Below are 27068 nucleotides of genomic sequence, written 5' to 3' on the forward strand. Positions count from 1 at the left end.
TGGACTATATGAATTTAATGGAATAGTATTGTGTGGTAGGAAATGATGAGATTTCAGAAAAACCTGGAAAGACTTACAGGAACTGGTACTGAATGAAGTGAGCAGAACCAGGAGAACATTGTACACAGTAACATTATACCAGGATCAGTTATGATAGACTTAGCTCTTCTCAGCAATAGTTTGATCCAAGACAATTCCAAAACACTTATGATGGAAAATGCTCTCCACCTCCAGAGAAAGACCTATGGAGTCTGAATGCAGACCAAAGCATACTATTTTCACTTTTTTTCTTTCTTATGGTTTTCCACCATTGTTCTGAATCTTCTTTCAGAGCCGAAGTAATGTGGAAATTAGTTGAACATGATTGCACATGTATATCCTCTATCACACTGCTTGCTGTCTTAGAGAGGGGACAGGAAAGGGAGGGAGGGAGAAAAATTTGGAACTCAAAATCTTTTTTTTTTTTTTACATATAAGGTATTTAATTTTTTCCGTTACATGTACAGATAGTTCTCAACTTTTGTTTATACAAGCTTTACAATTTCAGATTTTTCTCCCTCCCTCCCCTCCCTCCCCCCTCCCCTAGACAGCAGGTAATCTGATATAGGTTATATCTATATATCTATATACATATACATATATATATACACACACACATATATATACACATAATAACATTAATACTATTTCTGCATTAGTCCTGTTATAAGAGAAAAAATCAGAGCAATGATGCAAAACCTCAAAACAGAAAAAAACCCAACAGCACCAAAAACAAAAGAAATAGTATGGTTCAATCAGCATCTATACTCCACAGTTCTTTTTTTTTTCTTGGATTTGGAGATCCTCTTCTATCATGAGGAACTCAAAATCTTATAAAAATTAATGTTGAATCTATCTTTACATGTAATTGGAAAAACTAAAATACTATTTTTTTTTTGGTGAGGCAATTCGGATTAAGTGACTTGCCTAGGGTCACACACCTAGTAAGTGTAAAGTGTCTGAGTCCGGATTTGAACTCAGGTCCTCCTGAATCCAGGGCTGGTGCTCTGTCCACTGCACCAACTAGCTGCCCCCATGATGCCTTTCTTGATACCAGCTTCTAGTGGCCTCGCTCCCAGACTGCCTTGTTCTTTGCCTTCATTTGCATTTATTCTCTATACCCTTCAGTGTATTTTCTGTCTCCTTAGAAGGTATCCTTCTAGTGCTTAGTGATTGTTTCCTACTGAGGGTTTGCTTCTCCAGGGCCCAGCACAGTGCCTGTGAAGCAGTAGGTACTGAAGGAGTGCTTGTTGATTGCTTAATTGGCCCCCTGTCTTTCCATATGCCTGGCATGTAGGAGGAGTTTATATGCATCAAAGGAATAAATGAATGAGTTCGAGGTCTAAGAGTAATTATTAATGATTATAATTATATGTATTAGTTATGTCTCTCATTTATGATTTTGTTATTTTATTCTTCATATTTGATTCACGTATCCACTTAGAGTTTAATTTGATATGTGGTCTGAGGTATTGATCTCCTGTCAAATTTCTCCCAAACTGCTTTCCACTTATGCCCTCTGTTTTGTTTTTATCCACTACAGAGAGTTCAAGCTTTGCAAAAGTGAACTATTGGGAAACCTCTGAGTAGAGTGACTTTGAAGTCATTTGAAGTTGCCCATGGAGTTGGCTACAAGGGAGGGAGACAGGAAGGGGACGAGGTACCTGTGAAGGAAAGGGTACAGAAGATGGTTCCAGGCCACACATGGGGGTCTGGAGACAGAGAAGGAAAAACAAGAGGAGGATCATGTGTGTGACTGGGCCAGCAATGTGATGGCCTGGCCAGAACTGAGAGGAAGCATAGATGGGAGATAGACACTTGGAGATGGGACCTGGTCTCACACAGGAGAGGACAGGCGACACGGGGACCAAAGAAAGACACATGGTACCCAAGCTTGGGTGGACAGAAGACAGACATGTGGATGCCAGACACCTGGATAAATGAGTAGAGCAGCCAACAGTCTGGTCTCATGACACTGGAGGTCTCAAACCAAGCCCTGGAGGTGAAGCTGCAGTGGTGCTTGGAATCACTCTGCAATCCAAAGTCCCTTTCTTTCCTCCCTCCTGCCTCTCCATTAATCCCCTTTAGATCCTTGACCTCATTTAAAAACTGCTCATTGATGTTTTCTGCTTCTTTCATCTTGGGATCCCATGTATCCCTCCCTCTCCCTCTCCTCCTCCCTGAGAGCCATGCCATGTGACAAAAGAATGGTGTTTTTTTGTTTTAGGAGGGAAAACAAGTCACCATAAGATGGGGAGACAATCTTTCTGGTAACAGTCCAGTTACTACAGGCTTATTCTCTGTGGAAGCACATCTAATGTCAGAACACTGAACAAATAACATGCTGATGGGTGCAGGCACACGCTCTGAACACTCAGAGGAAAAGATACTTGTGACAGAAGACACACTTTCTGAGAACATTCTGGTGTAAGAGAGAAACTGGGAAGCCTTTGTGGGCAAAGAAATCAGCCCGTAGGAGAAACATAGGTGGGGTCTACAGTTCACCCAGTGTGGCTTGAGACCCCACCTTTGTTTCTCTGAAGAAAGGTTGGTTTCTTTGCTCAGGAAGGCTTCCCAGTCTCTCTCTTACACCACTTACTACAGGCTTGCTTTCTATGAAAAAACATCCAGCCTCAGAACACTCAGAGGGAAAGATGCTTGTGGCAGGAGACACTCTCTGAAAACAGTTCAGTTACTACAGGCTCACTCTCTGTGGAAGCACATCTAGCCTCAGAATACTCAGTGGATGAAATGCTTATAGGTAGAGACACACTCTCTGAGAACATTCTACTTACTACACGTTCCCCCTCTGTAGAAACACATTGAGGGAAAACAGAGGCCATAGAAGCATTCCTGATAAAAAGATATGAGGTGAGTTGAAAATGTGACTTTCAAATACAAGAGTCAAAAGAAGCATTAAAAGGGAAATATGACAGAGAAAACAGAAGCAACTCAATAAAGTTAAACTGTACACTTTTCCCTAAAGGAAGATACACATATCTGCTAAGAATTCTATTATTATTGGAGCAGGTTCTAGGACTCTACCTAGAAGAGGGTTTGAGCATAAGCCAGTTAGCTGGGGATGATGTCAAATAAATGGATAGGCAAGAAATATGGATGCCCTGAGAGAAGATGGAGGTCAGAGAAAGGATGGGGGAAATGATCTCATATAAAATAGGTGTGCAAGGTAGAGCTTTTACTGGGGAGCAGAAAGTGGTGGTGGTGGGGAGGCCAGTGCTTGAACATCACATCTAAATTGGTACAAAAGGGGAATTCATATACATATATATATGTATTTATATATTAATTACTTAATTGGGTATAAACATTTATCTTACCCTATATATAAGTAGGAGAAGGGGAAAAGAGAAAGAAAAATTGGGGATAAAAGGGTGGACAGCTAAAAGAAAGCAGTAGCCATATGGAAAACCAATATTAGAGGAGAGACAGGATAAAAAGAAAGGGAAGAAAATAGATTGGAGGGAAATGCATACTTAGTCATCAAATCTGTGTGAATGGGATGAACTCACTCATAACCTGGAAGTGGGAAGCAAAATGGATTATGAACCAGAATACAACAATATGTTTTGTTTTACAAGGAACGCCTTTGGGGCAGCTAGGTAGCACAGTGGATAAGAGCACCGGCCCTGGATTCAGGAGGACCTGAGTTAAAAATCCAGCCTCAGACACTTAACACTTACTAGCTGTGTGACCCTGGGCAAGTCACTTAACCCCAATTGCCTCACCAAAAACAACAACAACAACAACAAGGAATGCCTTGAACCAGAGAGAACCTCAGAGTTAAAATAGGGGGCTGGAGCAAATACTGTTAGACTGACTACTCAGCTGAAGGAAAAAATGCAGGGGTAGGAATAATGATCTCAGACAAAGCAAAAACAAAAATGCCCCCATTGAAAGGGGTAAGCAGGGAAACTAAATTTTGTTCAAAGGAACAAAGCAATGGAGTAATTTCAATAGTGAATGGAGATATGGGAAATAGCATAGTATTCACATTCTTAAAGGAAAAGTTAAATTAATTATAGGAGGAAATAGAAAAACTCTAGTAGTGGAGGACCTCAACTTTTCCCTGTGAGAGCTAGATGAATCTATCCATAAAATAAATAAGAAAGAAGTCAGAAAGATGAAGAGAATCTTAGAAAACTCAGATATGAGAGACTTCTGGAGAAAAGGGAATGGGAATAGAAAGGAGGACAGACAGATGTTACTTTCTGTAACTTTACATTATGCAAATTGGACTTTGTACAAGGAATTTGGAAAGAACTCTGCATTTCAAAAACAAGCCTATGTAAACTATACCAGACAATGCTGGGGTCTCTTTGTGCTCCCGCCCCTTGGCTTGGCACTCTGTGGCCTCCTGTACCAATGGACTCCACCAGGTAAAACAAACCTTAAAGAAATCCTCCAGGTGAAAGCAGAAGAGCAGACCTGCAGAGAGACAGCCACCACCACTGCTGGATCAGGGCTTGGCTTGAGACCTCCAGTGCTGAGAGAGGAGGCCTTGGTTTGAGGCCACCCCCACCCCCGAGTTTGGTCTCTGTGTTTTGGTGCTTTGTCCAACCACGTGGGGTCACTGTGTGTCTGTCCCTGGTCCCTGGGTGTCTCCTGTCCTCTCCTGAATGTTTCCAAGGCTGGCTCCCATGTGTCTGCCTGCTGGCCTCTACTTCATTTCAGTTCCAGCCAGGCCTTCATGTGGCTGGGTCTGGTAGCCACGTGCTCATGCTCCTGCTCTTGCTTCTCTGTCCCCAGCTGCCATGTTTTCTTGAACCCTGGGTGGCCTATCCTCCACAGGGGCGCCGTCCCTTCCTGTCTCCCTTTTGCCCTTTTCCACATATGTGGGTATATTCAAGTCACGTAGAGGGTCTGTGGAATGGTCCACTTATTTTTATTGTTTTCAAAGGTCTTTAGCATTTTATTTTCTCCCAATTACAGGTAAAAACAATTTTTAACATTCGTTTTTAACTTTTTCAGTTCCAAATTCTCTCCCTCCCCCTTCCTTAAAAAGGTGAATAATTTGATATGGATTATGCAAGAACAGTCATGCAAAATGTTCCCATATTAGCTATTTTGCAGAATTCACACTGGACAGCTGATTGTAGAGGTTGTCTCTACTGTCTGCTCTCTGTGTGAGCTTGGGGCAGTTATTAAGCTAATGTATCTGGCCCTGGGTTTCTTCATTTGTAAAATGAGAGGGTTGGACTGTATTATTTCTAAGAGTCTTTCTACTTCTAGCATTGTCCTCCCACTCCACACCCCCATTAGTGTTGTCAATCCTCTGAGTTCTGTTATTTTGTGGTGATTTCTAGCAAAGAGTTCTGTCCCCACTCATTTTTGTAATCAAAGAAAGGGATTTCTTTGAGGGTCTGTTCTTCCCTTGTCTTTCTTTGGTACTGGATAGACTGGTCACTATAACTGATATGTTATGTCACTTTGAGGTTTATGAAATATTTACACTTGCTTCATTTCATTTGATCCATGCACCAATCTTACAATTTTCCCCTCCTTTTTAAAGGAGAAAAACCAAGGGATCAAAAGGAGAACTCAAACCCAGTTCTTTCCTGACTTGAGATTCCATGCACTTTACACATTATCCCCTTAATTTGTGTGAATATAAAGAGCACGTAAAGAAGAGCATAATAGGCTGGCATAATGTTTGCAAAGGGGTCAAGTATATTCTTCCCAGCAGAATGGACATTTTTCCATGAAAACAAGAGTGCAAATTAACACTGATTGAAAACCACTGGGATTTGGCACAGTTCTTTCTGCTGAGAGGAGGATTGACATTCACTCTTAGAGTCTCTCAAGATTTTCTACAAGACTTAGAGTTTCCCACAGAACAACCCATGCCTGAGTTTTCACTGTGACTCTGAGTTTTGAAGAAGGGAGGCAACAAGCCAATGCATCAGTTTCTCTTAGCATCCCCAGATGAATGAGCCTCCTGTTTGCCTTAAAGAAGGCCAGCCATTTTATGTTCAGATTTCTTAGTAAATTAGTCTGAGGACATGGAAAGACACACTGGTTGAAAACTTGATAGCCTTTATAATGACCACATCAGGTGATGGCTTTAGTACCTTCTCTGAATAACCAGTCGCTCATAGTGGCTTAGAGCCATGCATGCTTTACCTTTTCCACCTAGAAGGTTAAAATGGGCTGTTTAGAATTGAAATATTGCAAAGCATTTCTACTTAATAAGGCCTTTCATCAGTGTGGCCATGGAAAAACACATTTCTCAACACACAGTTCCTTTAGGAAGAAAAAGTGTGGAAGAAGCTCACATCATACTTTGGCAAAAAATCACCTTCCTTTCAGCAAAAGAAAATGGCACAAATGTATCACTGCTCAGTTGAGCCTGATTTTAACAGGAGCCAAATTAACCCTTCAAAGGAGCACTAGGAAAAGGACATTTTTTCATGCAGATGACTGTGGCATGACATGATATTGTAATAGTTGCACTGAACTCATATCCCTCTAACAGGGCCAGAGTTACAGCCAGGGCCCCAAAAGAACATCAGGTCCACTCTGGGTGAATTTTTAAGCAATCTATAAACTGTAAATCACTATATAAAATTGTATAATACTTAGGGATTTGACTTGGGGTGGGGGCACATGGGGAAAAGTTGCAGAGTCAAAATCTAGGCCTGGTGTCAGGAAGAAACATTCTAACAATGAGAGCTGTCTTAATGTGAGATGGGCTCCCATAAAGTGATGCTTTGACCCTCCTTGCTGTTGTTCTTCAGTCCGAGGCTGCATGACCACATCTCAGGTATGTTATAGTGGGAATTCCTTTTAGGGGGTGGGTTGAATGTGATGGCTTCTCATGTCCCTCCCAGTTCTCCCACTGTGTGATTCTTTGGTAAAGAGGGTTCTGGAACTGCCTCTGTCACTTAGCACCCATGTGCCCAAGGACAATTCCCTTCTCTCTCTGAGCCAGTTTCCCCATCTTCCCTGCATGGTTGTCTCAAAAAGTTAATGGTGGAAACAGTAAAGTCCACAGACCCATATGCCCAGCACAGGTGAAGTTTTGTTGCCACAGGGCATTGTTGACACCACTCTCCCATGCCCACTCCTCATGTGGATACTTGGGTTCTCTCAGAGCTGCTAAGGGATTAGTGACATAGCCAGGATACCACTCCTTATGGAGTCATGCAGAGGAGTCAAACTGTTGTCCAAACTACTGGCCCTGCTCTCCCTCACACTGCCCTCTGTCAGCCTTTCCCAGCTATCTTCCTATATGCTGGACTAGTTTTCCCTTGGCCCATGGAACCTTCTTGTAAAACATACCTTAGCCACCATAAATTTTCAGTTCTTTCTGAAGATATCACCTGCTTTGGTGATTTTACCATCATCTGCTGCTTTGATGTTTTTACTGTCTTGTCCTGCAGACGTCATTATTCTCAGCTTCAGCAGTTTTCCATCACTATACTTTTCTCTAGGCTCCATCAGAGAAAGAGACAGTTAGTAGAAGAAGAAGAATTCTGATTGTTTACATATGCATCTGTTTGTGTGTGTAATTTTGAGTTTTTCCCTCTGCACAGGCAGAGGGAAAGTGGGGTAAGGTTGTTATCCAAGGGATGTCTTGAGAGCTCCCCTGAGGGGACACGGGATCCCTGGCTCAGACCTTGGCAACCCCACTCCCTGGCTCCACAAACTTTCTCAAGAAGAGATCAGCCAATACAAGACAAGGGCCTCCAGAGACTCTCTGCCTCAGCCTGTCCAGGTAAGAAGGCCAATGCTCCAGAGCTGTTTTGTCCATGAAGACTTCCTGAGGTATCATAGATTGATAGATAGAGGGAGTGAGTGAGTGAGCATTTCTTAGGTGCTTACTATGTGCCAAGCACTGTGCTAAGCATAGGCATGGTGTTCATCCCACAGGAGGGCGTAGGAAAGGCATCAATCTTGGAGAAAGAATAGAAGAATTTGGTAGAGTGAGTCTAGGCAGTGGTGAGGTGAATCACCACTTGGGACATGAGAGGCCATCACAGCCAACCTCATTTTTTACAGATTTGTAAATGGAGGCCCAAAGCAGTCCAGTGACTTTCCCAAGGACACATAGTTAGCAAGTATCCGAGGGAGGGTTACACTCAGGTATTCCTGACTCCACTCGTAGTGTTGTGTCCACCGCATAGCCGGGCTACCTCTTCATTCTCCATCACCTTCCATATCCTCTCTGTTATTCAATCCTGACATTTCAGCCCCTTATTTATGCAGCATGTGCCCCTGCTTTCACTCCCAGTACCACTAATATTACTTCAAGATGTTCTCTCTTCTTAACTAGAATATCATAAAGGTGTGATCCTAACTCAGTCTTTGATCACTCCAGCTATCTACCGCCTCCACCCCCACACTTGTGCTCTTGAGCAAACCTGGAGAGAACCACAAAACTGTGCTAACTGGGTACACAAATCTATGTTAGATGACTTAAGCAGGGCCTCACTTCTGTAAGGCCATCCTTTAAACCTCCCTAATTAATGATCCACTAACTCCCTCATCACAGCCGCTTTTCTGAAGCTTTGCACCCCTGCTGACACGTTACAAGGCTTCCATTTTCTCACGGTCTCAGATGAGAAGTCTGCCGCATACATTAAAGGATGTAGTGGAGTCCATTCACCAAGAGTTCCCCCTTTTCTACACTCCATCACATTGTCTCCTGCAGATTGCCCCCCTAGCATCCCTTTTTTCACTTCTCTTCAATATCTCCATAGATATATGGGTTGGTTCCCCATGCTTACAATCATGTCCATGCCTCCCTCCTCCTCTTGTCCTACTCTTCTCCACCAGCTCTCATCCTCTCCTCCTTTTTGTGGCTAAACTGCCTGAGAAGTCTGGCTGCCTTCAGTGACTCTACTTCTCTTCCTTTCTCTCTCTTCTTTTTTTTTTTTTAGTGAGGCAATTGGGGTTAAGTGACTTGCCCAGGGTCACACAGCTAGTAAGTGTTAAGTGTCTGAGGTCGGATTTGAACTCAGGTACTCCTGACTCCAGGGCCGGTGCTCTATCCACTGTGCCACCTAGCTGCCCCTTTCTCTCTCTTCTTCATCCTCTGTGTTGTGACTTCTCTCCTTACATTCAACTAACATGGCTCTCTCCAAAGATACTAAAAGTGTCTTAATAGCCAACTCTACTGGCTTTTTACTTTTTTTAATTTTTTTTTGTGCCAAGGTTTAGCACAATGCCTTTGCATTTAGTAGGCATGTAACAAATGCTTGCTGAATTAAATTGAATTGTTGCTCAAGGGAAAATCTAATTACATGTGGAGAGGCTCATTATCAGAAAGTTGATAAGAAGAGAGAGAAGGGAAGGGAACAAATCTTTGTTAAGCACCCATTATGTGATGGGATGTAGTGTGTTCAGGGAAGACTAGTATCTCTGGTGTGAGAGGCTGCAAAGCCCTTTTCATTTCATTTCATTTCATTTTTTAGCAACAAACATTTATTTTATTTTTTCTAGTCTACTGGCTTTTTTCAATCCTCATCCATCTTGACCCCTCAGCACTTTTTTGGGGAAGTTCGTACATAGTTTGTTTGTGCTCTGATGAAAAGTCCGCATCTTCCCGGATGGATCAACATCCTCCATAGTGCTTTTTCTTCCTTCTTTTTGTCAGCACCAACATTCGCCTTTGCGGCATCCCTGACGTTCTTCATTCTCTTCTTGCCTTCCTTTCGCTGCTTTCTTGATGTCTTTTTCTTCTCATACAGGCCATGCCTTGCATGTCTGTGCTTGGGTTCATTTTTCTTGGCCTAGTCAAGGTAATCATAAATCATGCCAAAGCCTGTTCTTTTGCCACCACCAAATGGGTTCTGAATCCAAACACAAAAATGACATCTGGAGTTGTCTTATACATCTTGGCCAGGTTTTCTTGCATTTCAGTCTTGGGCGCTGTGGTCTTTCCAGGATGAAGGACATCTACAACCATCTGTTTATGCTGAAGAAGTCTATTTGTCATGAACTTCCTGGTTTGTTTTTGTTTTTGTTTTTTTACTTTTTGGTGAGGCAATTGGGGTTAAGTGACTTGCCCAGGGTCACACAGCCAGTAAATGTCAAGTGTCTGAGGCCGGATTTGAACTCAGGTCCTCCTGACTCCAGGGCTGGTGCTCTATCCACTGCGCCACCTAGCTGCCCCTGAACTTCCTGGTTTTGATGGTTACAGTGTCATTCATGGTGGTGGCTGGCTCCTTGAGCAGCAGGAGAGGGAGAGGGTCTCTACAACCTTTGACACTTTCCATTGCCGCCTTCTCCTTGATACTCTCTTCTCTAGGTTACAGGACACCTCCCTCTCCTCTCTCTCTCTCTCTCTCTCTCTCTCTCTCTCTCTCTCTCTCTCTCTCTCTCTTCCTCCTCCCTTGTGCTCCTTCTACCTCTCTGACCGCTCCTTCTTAATCTCCTTTGCTGGATTTCCATCCAGGACACATCAGCTCACTGTGGGTGTCCTCCATGGCCCCATCTTATACTCGCCTCTTCTCCCTCTATACTTGGTGATCTCACGTCCCCTCAATGCGGTTGTCCTCTCTATGATCATGATTCTCCCCTCCATTTATTCTGTCCTAACCTCTCTACTGACCTCCAGGCTCACATCTCCAACTGCCTATTGCACCTGTTGAACTGGATGTCCCATAGAAACCTCCAACTGAACATGTCCTCATGTGAACTCATCTTCTCCCCTGAAGTCTCCCCTCTTCCGAATTTCCTGATTACTATTGAGGGTGCTAGCATCCTCCCAATCACTCAGATACATACCACTTGGGTGATATCTTTAACTTGACGCTCTTTCTTATCCCCCCATACATAATCTGTTGCCAGGGTCTCAATTCTGCCTTTGTCACATCTCTTGCCTACACCTCTTCTCCTTTGTCTCTCTTGTTACCTGGGTTCTAGCCCTCATCACATCATTAGGCCTGGACTACTAAAATGACCTTCCCAGGGGTCTCCTGGCCAAGGCCTGGCCCCCTTCACCCAGCTGTCTAGATGGTATTCCTAAAACACAGGTGATACCCAAGCTCATTCTGCCTGTCAGTAAACTCCAATCTTTCCCTCTCACCTATAGGATCTCTTTTTTCTAGCTTCAAAGTGCTTCATTGCCAGTCTCTCCTCCACCTTTCCAGTTTTTTATGCTTTCTTCCCTTGCCCTTCTTATACCTTTTTGATCCAGGGGCTCTATCCTCCTTGTTGTCCTGCATACAAGGTGCTCTGTCCTCTGACTCTGGGCACTTTCACTGGCTGTCCAAGTCACTGTCCAGCCTGGACTCCATATTCCTCTTTAGCCACAGTGGGTTAGGCTCTAGCTATCTGCACATCAAATAGGATATTCGTTTGTGACCTTGGCATTCAGATTCATCCCGAAGTCACCATGTCGAATGTACTCTCCCCATGTCTCTGCTTCTCAAAATCTACCTTCAAGGCTCTCAGCTCAGAGGACATCTGCAGGGAGCCTTCCCTGGACCTCCTTTGATATCTATGCTCTCTACTGCCTCAGTATTCCTTTCTTTTATTGATCTGGTTACAACTTTCCTGATCCCCTTGGTGGTATGGAATGGAACCTCACTGAGGACAGGAATCCTATCTGTAGCACCTGGAACAATGACCCGAGGACCCTTCCTGTTCACTGAAATGAATTAACATGATGCTTGACCTGTGCCTAACACATTATTACCATCAGTAGAGGTCAGTGCAGAAATGGTTTAAAATGCTGTGTTTGGGGGCAGCTAGGTGGTACGGTGGATAAAGCACTGGCCCTGGATTCAGGAGGACCTGAGTTCAAATCCAGCCTCAGACACTTGACACTTACTAGCTGTGTGACCCTAGGGAAGTCAATTAACACTCACTGTCCCCCCCCAAAAAATATGTAGTGTTTGGTTTTTAAGAAATGTGCAATACATACTTGCTCAGTGCTAAGTTCTCATTTGTGATTTCTTGCCAGGAACTCCATTTTGGCAAATTGCCAAGACCAGCCAAGCTTCATTCCCATCTAGCCTGTGTTTCTGGTTCCCAGACCTCCACACCATGTCTCAGCTGTAGCCTCACCCTGAAAAATCCCTCAGCACCTCGACCTCATCCTCACCAACCTGAATTCTACTCCTTGCTCCTGAATTGCTTACACCTAAGGTGGTAGCAGTAGCAGGTTGGCTATTAGTATGTTCCTGGTCTCTGGGGTAATTCTGTACCCTGATACGTTCTGGAGCAGTTCTGGGCAGGAGAAGAATTGTATTAGGATTTGGATCTCCGGGGAAGCTAGATGGCGCAGTGGATACAGCACCAGCTCTGGAGTCAGGAGTACCTGAGTTCAAATCCAGCCTCAGACACTTAATACTTAACTAGCTGTGTGACCCTGGGCAAGTCACTTAACCCCAATTGCCTCACCAAAAAAAAAAAAAAGGATTTGGATCTCCTAGAATGGCTGAATAACCCCAGACTTCTTCACTGGACACATCACATCAGGTGGCCAAAGGTGATCAGAAAGTCTTTCTACCACCAGTGGACAGTCTCAAATGCTCACCCTTTGCTGAGAGATGTGTGTATCTGCTCTCTCCACCTGCTCATTAAAAAGTCCACCTAGCTCTCCTTTGGAGAACATGTGGTTGGTAATAGTTCCCAGTCAAGATTAGCCACTTCTATTCTCTGGGGCTATTTTGTAAAAAGGAAAGGTGCCCAGTCTTTCAATAACTGGGTATGATTCAGTTTTCCATGGGCCACCTAACTTGGGAGCCCTTTGAATGCCAAGGTTTCTCAACAGAACTCTATCTTCTGGTTAAAAGCTTTGACACTATTCCAGCATCATCATGACTTTTGTTTTTGACACAGCTCTTCTGAGATGAAGCCTTGGCTTGCTGGTATGTGCCTCTCGCCTGCCTCACCTATGAAATGCACCCAGTGTTAGTACTGACCTCATCTCCATGATCTAAGCTACAACACATCCATTAGTAGGTGTGCTTCTCTCTCAAACATGAACAGTCATGGTCTAATGCCTGCAGATTCATTCATACTGTAATTACATGCCTGTGCTAGAAATGACACATGTTGATTTGAGTGGGATTTTTGTTCATGTCTCACATGTCCCAGCGTTCCACATGGTTGTTTGAATTAGTGGCTGCAGGAGGCTGAGGCCAAATAGAAGACAATCCAATGTGGAATTGCCAATGTGGAGCATCCATCTCCTCCTCAGACAATGCTCAGACTTCTCCAGAGCTTTCCTGAGTAAAAGAGTGAGACTGACTACTCAGACCATCACACTCACACACACACACACACACACACACACACACACACACACAGACTTGCTATGATGCAAGCCAGCTATCTGGCCAAATTGGAAAGAACATAAATCCTCAGCTAGAAAATTAAGGGGGAGAAAGAAAAAAAGGAGGTGTGTGGGAAGGACAGACTCCTGGGACACACTGGCCTTATAGTCAAGACACCACTGCCTCTGGAAGAGCAACAGACAGGGAGGGGAGTAGTTATGTTTAGGGCAGGGAAATCCAAGGTTACCTGTGGAGGGGGGAAGATCATTGCCTTGTAGCTTCTTGTTTTAGCTTATTTTTGTCCTTATTGCTGAGACTGCCAGCCCCAAGGTGTGGCAGAGGAGACCCAATGAGGAGGCTGTTCCCATGGATGAGGTGAGAGTGTGGAGGACCATACTGTGTGAGTAGAGAGAAAGGGATGCATGGGATTAACGTCCAACAAGCAGAAATGGCAAGATTTGGCGGTGGGGTGAGAGAGATGGATCTGTCGAGGATCACTCTGAGGTTATGTATTGAGTGCTTGGAAGAATACAGCTACCAGTCAGTTTCCAAAGGAAGAAATCCAAACCATCAACAGCCATATGAAAAAATGCAGCCAAAATTAGAAGGAAAGCAGGAAATGGGAAATGTTTGAACAGCAAGATTCTCAGACAAACGATCTACTTCTCAAATATATAGGAAACTGAACTAAATTGATAAAAACAAGAGTTTTTTCCCCAACTGATAAACGATCAAAGCATGTGAAGAGGCAGTTTTCAGACAATGAAATCAATGCTACAATAGTCATATTAAAATATGCTCTAAAGCACTAGGCATTAGAGAAATGCAAATTAAAACACCTCAGATATGCCAGCTAATACCTGCCTATCAGATTGGCTAATATAAGAGAAAAGAAGAAATGACAAATGTTGGGAGGGGATGTGGGAAAACTTAGATTCTAATGCACTCTTGGTGGAGTTGTGAACTGGTTCCACCATTCTGGAGATTGATTTGGAACTATGACTAAAGGACTAGAAAAGCATGCATGCCCTTTAACCTGGCAATACCGCATACCTTCATTTGGGGAACAGCTGCACAAGTTGTGATATGTGATTGTGATGTAATGCTATTGTACTATAAGAAATGATGAGCAGGATACTTTACGGAAAACCTGCAATGACTTCCATAAACTGATACAAAGTGAAATGAGCAGAACCTGGATAACACTACACAGTAAGAGCAATGTTGTACAATGCTCAACTGTGAATGACTTCGTTATTCTCTGCAATACAGTGATCCAACACAAATCCAAAGAACTTTTTGCTGAAAAATGCTATCTCCAGAGAAAGAACTAGTGGATTTAGAATGCAGAACAAAGCATACATTTTAGAACTTTATTTTTCCTTGAGTATGTGTGTTCTCTTTTGCAGCATGACTAATATGGAAATAAGTTTTGCATAATTGAACATGTATAACCTTTGACAAATTGCTTGCCTTTTCAATGAAGAAGGATGGGGAAAGATTTTGCCCCTCAAAAATTTTTACAAGTGAATGTTTGAAATTTTTATCTATAAATGTACAAAATAAAACATATTAAAATTAATGTTAAAATGTTGAAAATTTAAGTGGGAAATATTTAATGAAATAAATAAAACTATGTTAAAGCCAAAAACAAATGTGCACTCTTTCAGCACAGGGATAGCCTTTGTTTTCTTTTTCCTTGCTTTCTATCCCAGGCACGTAGCAAGTGCTTTGAAAAACTGTTTAAGTGACAGACCAAAAAGGGAAATGACAAATGTTGTAAGAGCTCCAGGAAATCAGGCACATTAGTGCACTAGTGATCAAGCTATAAATTGGTACAGCCATTCTGGAAAGCAAGTTGGAACCAAGCCCCAAGAGTCACTCAACTGTGTCTACATTTCTACTCAATGATACCAGTGCTAGGCTTATACAAAGCAATCACAGCAAAAAGAATAGGACACACATGTATAAAAATATATCAGCTTTTTTTGTAGTAACAAAGACCTAGAAAGTAAGCGGCGCTGACTTTAGAGAATGGCCAAATGAATCATGGTACACCAATGGGATGGATATATGGGATTAGATATGTCAAGATGGGTGGTTCAGAGAAACCTGCGAATCCTTGTATGAATCAATGCAAAGTGAAGTGAGCAGAACCAGAACAATTTATACAGTAACAACTTTGTGCACTCAAACAACTGCGAAAGATGGAAGATCTCTAATCAACACAACTAAATTTAACTCAAGACTACCCACTTCTTGGCAAAGAGGTAATGAATTCAGCGTGTGCAATGAGATCTAGTTTTGGATATGGTCGATTTGTTTTTCTTGACTATGCATACATATTCCAAGGGTTGTGTTTTTTTTCTTTTTCTCTTCCCAGTGGAGGTGTGAAGGAGAGAAAATTAATTCTTGTTAATGCTAAAGAAAAACTTGCCAAAACGTTGGTTCTCTTTAAAGAAATTTGCAAATTGGGGGAAGGCCTGGGTTTCAGGGAACTATGATGTCCAGTAGGTGGTCTTGCCTAGTTAGTTTTAGGGTTTGGATTATCCTGTTATCCAGATATTCACAAGAATGCAAAGGGATGCTGGGACTTGGCAGGTACTCTCTTTGAGGATCTGGGCCTATATTAATAATCTGGCAACCAACTGGTGATCCGGATAAGGCCCCCATGAATCAAATGATGATCTCACTGGAGACCTGGCACTCAGTAAATGTTCTCCCTTGGGGGAGGGGGCGGGGTCCAGCTCTCCCTTCGTGGTCTCAATGAGGCCCTGCTTCCCAATGGGTGATCTCTACTGGAGTCTGGCATTTGATTGGTGGTTTTTATGAGGGTCAGCTCCACAAAGGGACATGTCAGTAGAATAATGGCCCTTAATTTTAGGTCTCTTCCTGAATGTCAGTATCTATGGCAGCCATCACCTCTGTGTTGGAGTTCTATAACCATTGGGATTATGGTAGGGAGATTTCAAAATTTCTCATCTCTAAAAACATAGCTGTAGTTTCCTCTAAGACCATGATGCATCTAATGTTAACAGGTGAATTTGACACTTTGGATCCTGAATACTTATTGTGAGGGTTCTGTTTTGTCGTGAATATAGATTTTCACATTGAATTTCCTAAAAGATTTTCAAAATAGGTCTGCCAAATCCCATTAAATAGGTTACAAATCCTAGGTGGGAGCTGTATTTTGTCCCTTTTCAGTGCTCTAAGATGGGGGGTTGTGCAAACCTGTTCCCATAAAGGCACATTCTTTCTGTATCCAATTCCCTGAGAGAGGGGACAACAAAGGAGAGGTTGGAATCCCTCAAAGGGATGGTTTTTGCCACATTGACAGACTTCAGAACTGACAAGTGCAGTGGCCAATTAACATGGAATCCACCTTGTGACAAAAAGGTGATGGACTCAAGATGCGGAATAAGACAACGTTTTCAGACACAGCCAAGGTGGGAATTTGAGTATACCTACTTGTTTAAAGCATTGTTTTGTTTTTCTCCTGGGGTTGGGGGGTGGGAGGGTCAGGGGGGATAGGAATGGAGGAAGGGGAAAATACGAATGAGAAGAGGGTTACCAAGACACCCCCTTTTTAATCTGTCCAACTATGAACATGGCAGTGCTCCCTTGATTGGGCATCCTTGGGGTCCAGAATAAAAATAAACAGTCATTTAAATGAAAAGTCAGGAAAGAAAAGGGATGACTGGGGATGAAAAATTAGGAAACAAACCGAATGAGTGGGGAGGGGAGCTCCTCTCACCAATCTGCTCTCCCTCCTCCCCCAGGAACAGAGGGACCATGAGACACACTACTTCCCACCCTCTGGATTCAGGCTGAGATGCCCGCTATTGGGGACAGGGTGGGGGGACCCCAACAGATCTCTCAGAGGGTCACCACCCCATCCATACCCATGAGCTGATGAAGGCAATGAGCATGCTCTTGTAGGTGGATGAGAGGTGGCCATCTCTGAGGAGGGGCCAGCACATGAGCCCAAGGAATTGAGGCAACAACCAAGCCCAGAGGCCATTCATCACCTGCATGGTGATGCCCCTCTGTGCAATGCCCCTCCCCCAGGCAAGCCTTGGGGCTCATGAGCTTTCTGCTGGATCAAACTTTCCCTCTCTCTGTTGAGGACACCACCATCCTTCTACTCACCAGAGTCACAGGATCAGAAATCTAGAGCTAAAATGTCCTCAGCATCCATGGAGGCCATCCCCCTCAATTTACATTTGTGGAAACTGAGGCCCAGAGAGGGGAGGCACTTCACCGGTGTTACAGTGCTGCCAGAGCCCAGATTTAAAGTGTTGGCTCACCTTTCCCTCCAAGTTAGCAACCAACTCTTCCCCTCGCAGAAGTGCTCTAATCAGAGAAGACATTCAATCTCTGGTAGTCATCTTGGCTTGGGCCTGCTGCTTTTGGTGAATGCCAATCTAGTCACTCCAAGAAGAAAGGCAGCTTACCTTGATTATACATGACCTGCCTAAATGTTTCCAGGGTAACAGACTGAGTGGCCTGGAGCTCTTCCTAGAAGAACCCACATATGGCCTTCTCCTACAGATGACACTAAGGCACAGAGACGTTTTTCAGCCTCTTGGCTTTGATGCACTCTCTTCTCTCCTGGTTTTCAGGATGCTTTGGCCCTCTGATTCTCTTACTCAGTAAAGTGCAGTAGCTCTTTGTTACCTCTGAGATCAAATATAAAATCCTCTTTGAAATCCTCTCACCAGCTGGTCCCTCCTTCCCCTCTTCACTTTTTTTAAAAAGATGAATTTTTAAAAAGACAAATTCACTGTACACATTTTATTTACAGTTTTGTACACTGTCTTAATATGAATGGGACTGCTTTTCTAGTTGAGCCATTTTTTAACCAAAGCAAAATATAACCTAAGTAATACAAAGTGTTAAAATACAGCACAAGATACAAAAACAGACACACTATATCTAGTTAGGAATGTAATTATTATGTTACATTTTTTAAATCCACAGCTATGTTTAGGAAATCACACATAGTTCACTGATTTGACTGAAATGCATAAATTTGTAGCAAATCTCTAATGTTACAAAAAACCCCAAAAAACTTACCAAACAATGCACAAAATTAATGTTTATTCCACCTTTATGTCATATTCCTAGGTCCTTCACCAATGTTACATGAGCAAAAAATTAAACAAACAAAAACAAATGAAATCAGAATCACTAATGTTATCAAGTAGGGAAACAAATCAATTAAATCTAGCAGCCATCAGCATAGATTACGGCAAAAAATGATGCTGTAAAAAAAGAAACAAAGAAATTTGCTAGAAAATGGTATGCATCATACTCTTCCAAACCAGTGAAATATGTTACTGCATGTAATGCAATGTACAACAGAAGTAATTCTCTGTAAGGTAAAGAAATGCAAGTTCTTTTCTGAATATTGTGGATAGATAAATGCTTGTGTAATCGTAATGCTTCTACCAAGCAATTACAGAGTGGGCCAGGAACCCAGTTAGGGCTTCTGGGGATGACGCATATTGTAATTCTTTGATTGGGATAATGGTTACTCTAGTCAAAATAGAAAAACATTTGAACACAGAAGCACAAGACAAAGGCGACTGAGACTTCTCCTATATCTTAGCAACATTTAGATGGAAATCAAATTGAAATGCAGGCCACTCTGTTGTTGAAGAGGCTTTGCTTCAGCTCCCTAATCTCGATTGCTTGACGCAGTCTCCTATGAAAGAATACTCAGAAGGTGTCTTCTTAAACAACAAACCTATTTTTAGTGGTGGAGCTGCTCTTAGTAGCTGTGTCTGCGTGGGACTGATAACCAATCACTACCTTTGGAGGGAGTCCTAAGCTTTCCTTATACATATAGATGTGTAACAGCATCTCTTTTCACACTCAGTAGTCCATATTGCTATCTTATCACCTTTAGCTCTAACATTAACAACAGCTCCACACACATCATCATTGTAGTCATCAAATGGCTCCCCAATAAGGCACAGCAGTGTCTCTAGCCAAAAGCGATCAAGGTCACTTTGTCTCTGCTGTTTGTTTAATGTAATTAGCCATCGTCCTCCTCATTTGTTTCTTTCATCTTCCCACATAGGCTCTATCCCATCCTTAAAAAGTGAGTAGTCACTGCCAGGTATTAAATTACTAGACAGCTGGATATGTTTGTATAAAGCCCAGAAGTCCTCAACGCTACCAAACTTAGAGATCAGATAAAGGTTTGCTTGCCAAGTTTTGCTCTTACCATTAAAAAAAAAACACAGAGCTCCAGTCTGTTCTGTAGTGGAGGTTTAACGTAGTGTTCAGGGTTGGCAACCTCCTGATTGGTTTCAGTTTTTTCTTCTGAAGGTGGGGGGTTAGGAGTGGTGGTGGTTTCCGGTTCCACAGTTGCCACCTTAGATTGATCTGATCAGACCCCTTCTTCACTTTAATGTCCTCTACCTACTCTATACTGCAGTGGCCTAGTCTTCCTTGCTGTTTCTTTCTCAAGATCCTCAAATGCCAACTCTAGGCAGCTTCATTGGATGCCCACTGGAATGCTCTCAAATGTGGTTCTTTTAAAGAGTCTATTGCAACATTCTGTTTTTAATCCATTCTGCTATCCACTTTAGTTTTATAAATTCATTCTATTCATATTTACAGTTATGACAACTGTATTTCCCTTCATGCTCTTTTCCCTGGCTCACTCTCTCGCTCTCTCTCTCTCCCCCTTTCTCCATTCATTCTGTTCCTTTTCATAAGTCTTTTATTTATGACCAATGCCTCCTCCCACTAGCCCTCTCTTTTACCAGTCCCCGTCTTCCTTCCTTCCTTCCCTATAGGGTAAGAAAGATTTCTGTATCCAAATGAGCAGCGACCTGATGCTGCACCTTCCATTCCAAGTTCAAGCCTTGGAACAGTGCTGTGCCCATGACATCAGCCTCCCAGTAAGTTTTCTGTGTATTTTTATAAGTCCTTGTTTTCTTCCCCCTTAGAATGGAACCTCCTTGTTATAAGCAAAGATTATTCCACTCCTTGTCCTTATATCCCCAGCAGAGGTGGAAATGTATGCCCACTAAAATACTATTTTAAAAGACATGACAAAGAAGAACTAGAGACATGGTATTTTGCAACACTTCTCCTGACAGCAGGGATCAAGTGGTTTTCCCTTCACAGTTGTTAGGACTGGCTAGTTCGTCAAATCCTAACCAACTTAGACATGCCAGAAAAACTGAGCTCCTTTGACATCCTCTGGCTAATTTTGTCTTGTCACCTGTTAATACCCCATGAAGATTTGGCTGCAAATACCTCAAGGATGGATTGCAGGAAAAGGGTGAGCAGCTCGACTTGGAGTGGATAGGAACCCAGCATCACATGGTGTCTGATTCTTTATTCATGGGTGATAATGAGGTTACTGGGTGAGATCAAATAAAGCCAGGAGAAAAGAGGGCCCAGGACAGAGCCTCGAGGGATAGCCACAGTTCATGGGCATGACTTGAGTGAAGATTCAGTCATTTGGATTGGTCAGGAGTAGTCAGGGAGAGCAAATGAGAATTAGGAGAGAACAGTGTCATAAAGACTGAGAGAGAAGGGAGTATCCAGGAGATGAGCGTGAGCAACAGCTTCAAAGGCAGCAAAGAGCAGAAGAATGGTGGGGAATGACAGAAGGCCATAAGACTTGTCAATGAAGAGATAATTGTCCCAGTGGAGACATCAGTTTCAGGGAAAGGATGAAGTCAGACTGCTCCATTCATATTCCTAGACCCCAGTTTCCATCTCATTCCCAAATGGTGTGTATCCCCCTTTTTCCCAGGTCTTAGCTCCCTCAGAGATCATCACCTTTATATTCTGGAATCCTGGGATAGAGTGATTGGTGACTTTTCTCCTTCAAGCTCCTAACTGTAACCCAAACACTGTGAAAGGCCCATTGGTCCCTGCTGCTCTTTAGTTCTCCTCTATTCCTTGGCTTCCTAGCCCCTCTGTCCTTGCATTCCTCTAGGCCTACACCCAGCAATTCCTCTGCAATGACCCTGAGGACCACACTGCTCTCCCACATCCCCTCAGGTTTTTGCTTTCAAAGTTAAGGTCTAGGGGCAGCTCTGTGGCATAGCGGATAAAGCGCTGGCCCTGGATTCAGGAGGACTGAGTCCAAATCTGACCTCAGACACTTAACACTTACTAGCTGCGTGACCCTGGGCAAGTCACTTAACCCCTATTGCCCCACAAAAAAACCAAACCAAACCAAAACAAAACAAAACAAAAACAAAAACAACCCACCCCTCACAAAGTTAAGGTCTAACTTAAAGTCAGAGACAACATAGTCTACAGAACCCCTTTAAACCATATGCCCGGCACTGGTGAAGTGTTGTTGTGACAGGGCATTCTTGACACCTCTCTCCCATGCACAATCCTTGTGTGCATACTTGGGTTCTTCCAGAGCTGCTAAGGGCTCAGTGTCATGGCCAGGATACCACTCCTTATGGAGTTGGAGTCATGCAGAGGAGTCAGACTGTTGTCCAAACCACAGGCCCTGACCTCCCTCACACATTCCTCCATCAGCCTTTCCCAGACACCTTCCTATCTCCTAGATTGGTTTTTCCTTGACCCATGGAACCTTCTTGTAAAACCGACCCTAGCCACCATAAATCCTCAATTCCTTCTGAAGCTATTACCTGCTTTAGTGATTTTGCCAGTATCTGCTGGCTTGATCTTTGTACTGCTATATCCACTGCATAGCTGGGCTGCCTCTTCATTCTCCATGATCTTCCATATCTAATCAGTTATTAAATCCTGGCACTTCAGCCCCGTTATTAACTCGGCAAAGTGTGTTCCCCTTTTGCCCCCAGTACAACCACAATTACTTCAAGTTGTTCTCAACTAGAACATGATAAGGTTATAATCTTATTTTAGTCTTGGATGACTGAAGCCATCCACTACCTCCAAAACTACACTTGTGTTGTTGAGCAAAGCTGGAGAAATTCATAAAACTGTGCCAACTGGCTATGCCACAAATTTTTGTGACAGGACTTCAACTGGGTCCTCACTGCTGCATGGCAATCCTTTCACATCTCCCTAATTAATTATCCACTAACCCACTCATCACAGACGCTCTTCCAAAGCTTTTTATCTCTCCTGACATGTCCCAGGGCCCCCATTTCCTCACCCTCTCATATGAGAACATTGGTTTATACAAAAAAGAGCAAAATGGAGTCCATTCACCAAGAGGTCCCTCTTTTCTCCATTCCATCCTGTCATTTCCTATAGATTTCCCCCTATAGCATCCCTTCTCTCAATTATCTTCATTTTCTCCCTATCTATGGCTTGGTTCTGCCCTGCCTACAAACATTTCTATGTCTCTCTATCCCCTGAAAATCATCCCTTGATCTATTGTAGTCTCTTTGTCCTACAGATAGCATTATTCTCAACTTCAGCAGTTTTCCATCACTATAGTTTTCTCAAGGTTCCATCAGAGGTAGAGACAATTTGTTGAAGAACAATAGTTATGATTGTTTATATATGCATGTATTTGTGTGTGTGATTTGAATTTTCTCTCTGTATAGGCCCTGATGTAAAGTGGAAGAAGTTTATCATCCAAGAGATGACAGTGAGAGCACCCCTGAGGGGACAGGGGCTCATTGGCTCATTCCTTGCCAACCCCACTCCCTAGCTCCAGAAGCTACATCAAGAAGAGATTGGCCAACACAATACAAGAGCCCCCAGATACTCTCTGCCTCAGTCTGTCCAGGTAGGAAGTCCAGTTCTCTAGATTCATCTTCTCCATGAAGACTTCATGAGGTGTGATAGATAGATAGATAGATAGATAGATAGACAGACAGACAGACATATATACAGAGGGAGACAAACATTTCTTGGTTGCTTGCTATGTGGCAAGCATTTTAATAAGTATACGTCCAGGGTTTATCCCACAGCAGCAGGTGGCGGTTGGCAAGGCAACAATCAAGGAGAGAGAATAGAAGAATACAAGAAAGTGAATCCAGGCTGTTGTGATGTGAATTATGGCTTGGAAAATGAGAGACCATCACAGCCAACCTCATTTTTACAGATAAGGAAACAGTGGCACAAAGCAATTAAATAACTTTCCCAAGCATGTATAGCTAGCAAGTATCTGAGGTGGGCTTATGCTGAGGTATTCCTGACTCCACTCACCGGAATGTCCATCATTTGAGGAATGGCAAAACAAGCTGTGGTGAAGCATACTATTCACCTCCAAAGAACTGATCCTGACTGAAGGCAAACTGAAGCATGCTATTTTTCACTTTATTTCTTTCATTTATTTTTATTTTATTCAAGTTTTCTTATACAAAATGACTAATATGCTAATGTTTTACATAATTGCAAACAAAGATATTGAGTTAAAAGGGATCTCAAAGGTCAACTAGTCAAATCGCATTTTACAGTGGAAAAAACTGATGCTCAGTGTGGTGATGTGAGTCGTCTGAAATCACAAATCTCTTAAGTGTCCACAACTACCAAGTTAGGATGTGAACACAGATCTTCCTAAAACAGAATTGAGTGGTGTATCCATTAGATTTTGCTGCCTCTTATACTCCCATCTCACTAGTGAGCCTTCATCTCTCTAGATCTTCTGACACGAGAAGGTGGGGGGGGGCGGCAAATTTCTTTTTTTAAATATCCAAAGAAAAGTCATTTCCAAAACCTATCAAATTTCACCGCATGAACATTCAACAGACACTTATTGGTTTGAAGTGAATTCTTTAGAAAAATACCTTTATAGATCCTACTCTCTCTCTCTAAGGTGAAAAGTCCTTAACCCAGTTTTAACTTTTGCCAAAATGAGTTTTCAAGGATTTACACAACAGCTTAAGTTAGATGAGATATCAACAGATATAAAAAGTCACTTCAGCACCAAAGACACTGGACAGCTCTGCCATATATCCTCTCAGTAAAGCACCTCATCTAGTAATACTCACATATGCATCAGGGGGACCCCATGGGCACATGGTAGTAGAATGAAGGGCACCTAGTTAGCACAGTGGATGGAACACTGGTTCTGGAGTGAAGAAGACTCATCTTCCTGACTTCAAATCTGGCCTCAGACACTTATTAGCTGTGTGACTTTGGGTAAGTCACTTAACCCTCTTTTCCTTACTTCCTCATCTGTCAAATGATCTGTAGAAGGACATGGCAAACCAGTACAGTATCTCTGCCAAGAAAGGCCCAAATGGGCTCACAAAGAGTCGGACACCAAATGAAAAAATAAATCAACCATGCACAACCACCTTCTGGTTCTGCAAAAACATGATGTGTACAATGGTCAGAAGCAGCCAGACACACACTGGTCATCTGTCATCACAACAGATAATAATGTATCCTATATCCTCATCAAACACAAAAAAACAGATGCTCTCAAACACCTGGGTCCAGGAGATCACTGCAAGAAAAACTCATTCTTCCTATGCCTGCTTGGCTACATATATATATATGTTCCTCTTTTTCTTTTTCTTTTTTTTTGGTGTGGCAATGAGGTTTAAGTGACTTGCCCAGGCTCACACAGCTAGTAAGTGTCAAGTGTCTGAGGCTGTATTTGAACTCAGGTCTTCCTAAATTCAGGGACGGTACTTTATCCACTATGCCACCTAGATGTCCATACTTTGCTATATTAACAGAATAATGAAAGGCATGGCCCATACTGCCATTTCCTGTCATTTTCCCAATCTGAAAACCAGTGACAGTGAATTGGAAAAGGGCTGGTGTTCAATTCACCATGGTATTTTTAAAAATTCATTTCCAATTCCTGTGGAATAGGCCTAATGTTTCCTCCAGAACATGGGTTTGATCCATGCCTCTTGCTTCCCTACTAAAACAGCATGTAGTTTTCCCCCCAAAGGTGACAGAGCTACTTCTGGAGTCCCAAGACAATCTTTTTCTACTTCTCTAATTACCTCCCTATCCTACAATGGCTCTTCAGAAAATTTCCATCTCTCCTCAAACCTTCCATGGCTCCTTCCCACACTCACCCAACCCACCCAGCTGAGAACCTGCCTCATTTTTACTGACAACATTCCTCCTTCTCCCCTCCTCTTCTCACATCACTCAGATGCCTTCTGCCACTGTCTCCTCCTCCACCCTGTCTCACACATAGAGATGTGCTCACTCCTTCTTGAGCAAAACCCCTCTTTATGTGGACAAGTGGTCCCTTCTAGTCCATTTTTGCTAGCAGATTGCTCCCTCTATCCACATTTGCACACTTATCTTTAGTCTCTCCCTATGTACTGGCTACTTCCCCCCCCCACCTCCCATCTATAACCATGTCATGTCTCCCACATCCTTAAAACATCTCTCGGGGCAGCTGGGTGGCGAAGTGGATAGAGCACCGGCCCTGGAGTCAGGAGTACCTGAGTTCAAATCCGGCCTCAGACACTTAACACTTACTAGTTGTGTGACCCTGGGCAAGTCACTTAACCCCAATTGCCTCACTAAAAGAAAAAAACAAAACATCTCTCCATAGATCCATCCATCCTCTCTAATTATCATCCCATATATGACCTCCCGTTTGTGGCTAAACTCCTAGAAAAAGCAGTTTACAATAGTCACCCCTGCTTTCTTCTTTCTCCTTAACTCTCTACAGTCTGCCTTCTGCCCTCATCATTCAACTGAAACATCTCTCCCTAATGTTCCTAACCATCTCTTAGACGCCAAATCTAACGTACTTTTAAAATCCTCACTCTTTCTGATCACTTTGCAGCCACTGTCATTTACCTTGTCTTGATACTTTTGGCTAAAGTTTTGTGGCATGATTTTCCCTGGGATCTCCTTTTAATCAGTTAATAAACATTTATTAAGTGACTATTAAGTGCCAGGCACTGGCACTGAGCACTGGAATTAGAAGGAAAGGTAAAAGACAGTAGCTCTCCCTGAGCACCTCACCATGGCCACTCCTTTCCAGTGTTCTCAGCTGGATCTTCATCCAGGTCATGCCTGGTAGCCACGAGTGTCCCACTGGGCTCTGTCCTGAACTGCCTTCCCTTCTGTCTCCATACTATTTCACTTGCTGTTCTTGACAGTTCCCAAGGATTCAGTTATCATCTCTATGCATATGATGCTCAGATCTACTTGTCCAATCTGAACCTCTCTGCTGACCTGCAGTCTTATTAGATATATCCAACTGGTTGTGCTTGAGTCATCTTAAATACAATGTGTCCTAGAATGAACTCGTTCTTTCCTCCTATCGTCAACAGTCTTGCCTTTCAAAATTCCTTATTACTGTTGAAGGTACCAGCATCGTCCCCATCATCCAGGCCCACAACATAAGAGTCATCCTTCACTCTTGACTTCTCACCACTCCCCAAACCAACTTGTTGCCAAGACCAGTCAATTTTAGCTTTGTAACAACTCTCATATATGACTTCTTGTTGTCTCCTCTGACAATGCCACCATCTTGGTGTGGGCCCTCATCTCTTCACAAAATGGACTATTGAAACAACCTTCTGGTTGGGGTCTCTACCTCCAGTACATCCCTATTCTAGTCTGGCCTATGCTCAGATCTCAGAATCATCTTCCTCAAGCACAAGTCAGTCCATAGTCCCTCCCCCTAACCCCTGTCTTCTACTCAGTCAAATCCAGTGGTTCCCTATCAACTCAGGACCAAATATAAAATCATCCCTGGCATGCAAATCCTTTTCTAAAGTACCCACTGTCACCTTTCTAGTTTCCTTACATCTCACACACTCCTCCTGTATTCCTCCTCACCCCTGTGATGTACTCTTCAGTCCAGCAACAGCTGCCTCCTTGCTGTTCCTAGAAGAACATCCTCCATCTCCCAGATCTGGCCAT

At 43.0% G+C, this 27068-nt stretch overlaps 1 long non-coding RNA gene and 1 pseudogene across 1 annotated transcript in view; one reads left to right on the plus strand and one right to left on the minus strand.

Annotated features, from left to right (window-relative positions):
• Positions 1-13109, plus strand: part of LOC122733798 — a 111419-nt gene extending 98310 nt beyond the window's left edge. Inside the window, exon 5 of the long non-coding RNA XR_006353960.1 lies at positions 11969-13109. This is a non-coding gene — a long non-coding RNA (uncharacterized LOC122733798). The remainder of the gene's footprint in view (positions 1-11968) is intronic.
• A 5913-nt stretch (positions 13110-19022) lies between these two features.
• Positions 19023-22013, minus strand: LOC122734022 (annotated as a pseudogene).
• Positions 22014-27068: the final 5055 nt, after the last annotated feature.

Source organism: Dromiciops gliroides, chromosome X, assembly GCF_019393635.1.
Source record: "Dromiciops gliroides isolate mDroGli1 chromosome X, mDroGli1.pri, whole genome shotgun sequence".
NCBI lineage: Eukaryota > Metazoa > Chordata > Mammalia > Microbiotheria > Microbiotheriidae > Dromiciops > Dromiciops gliroides.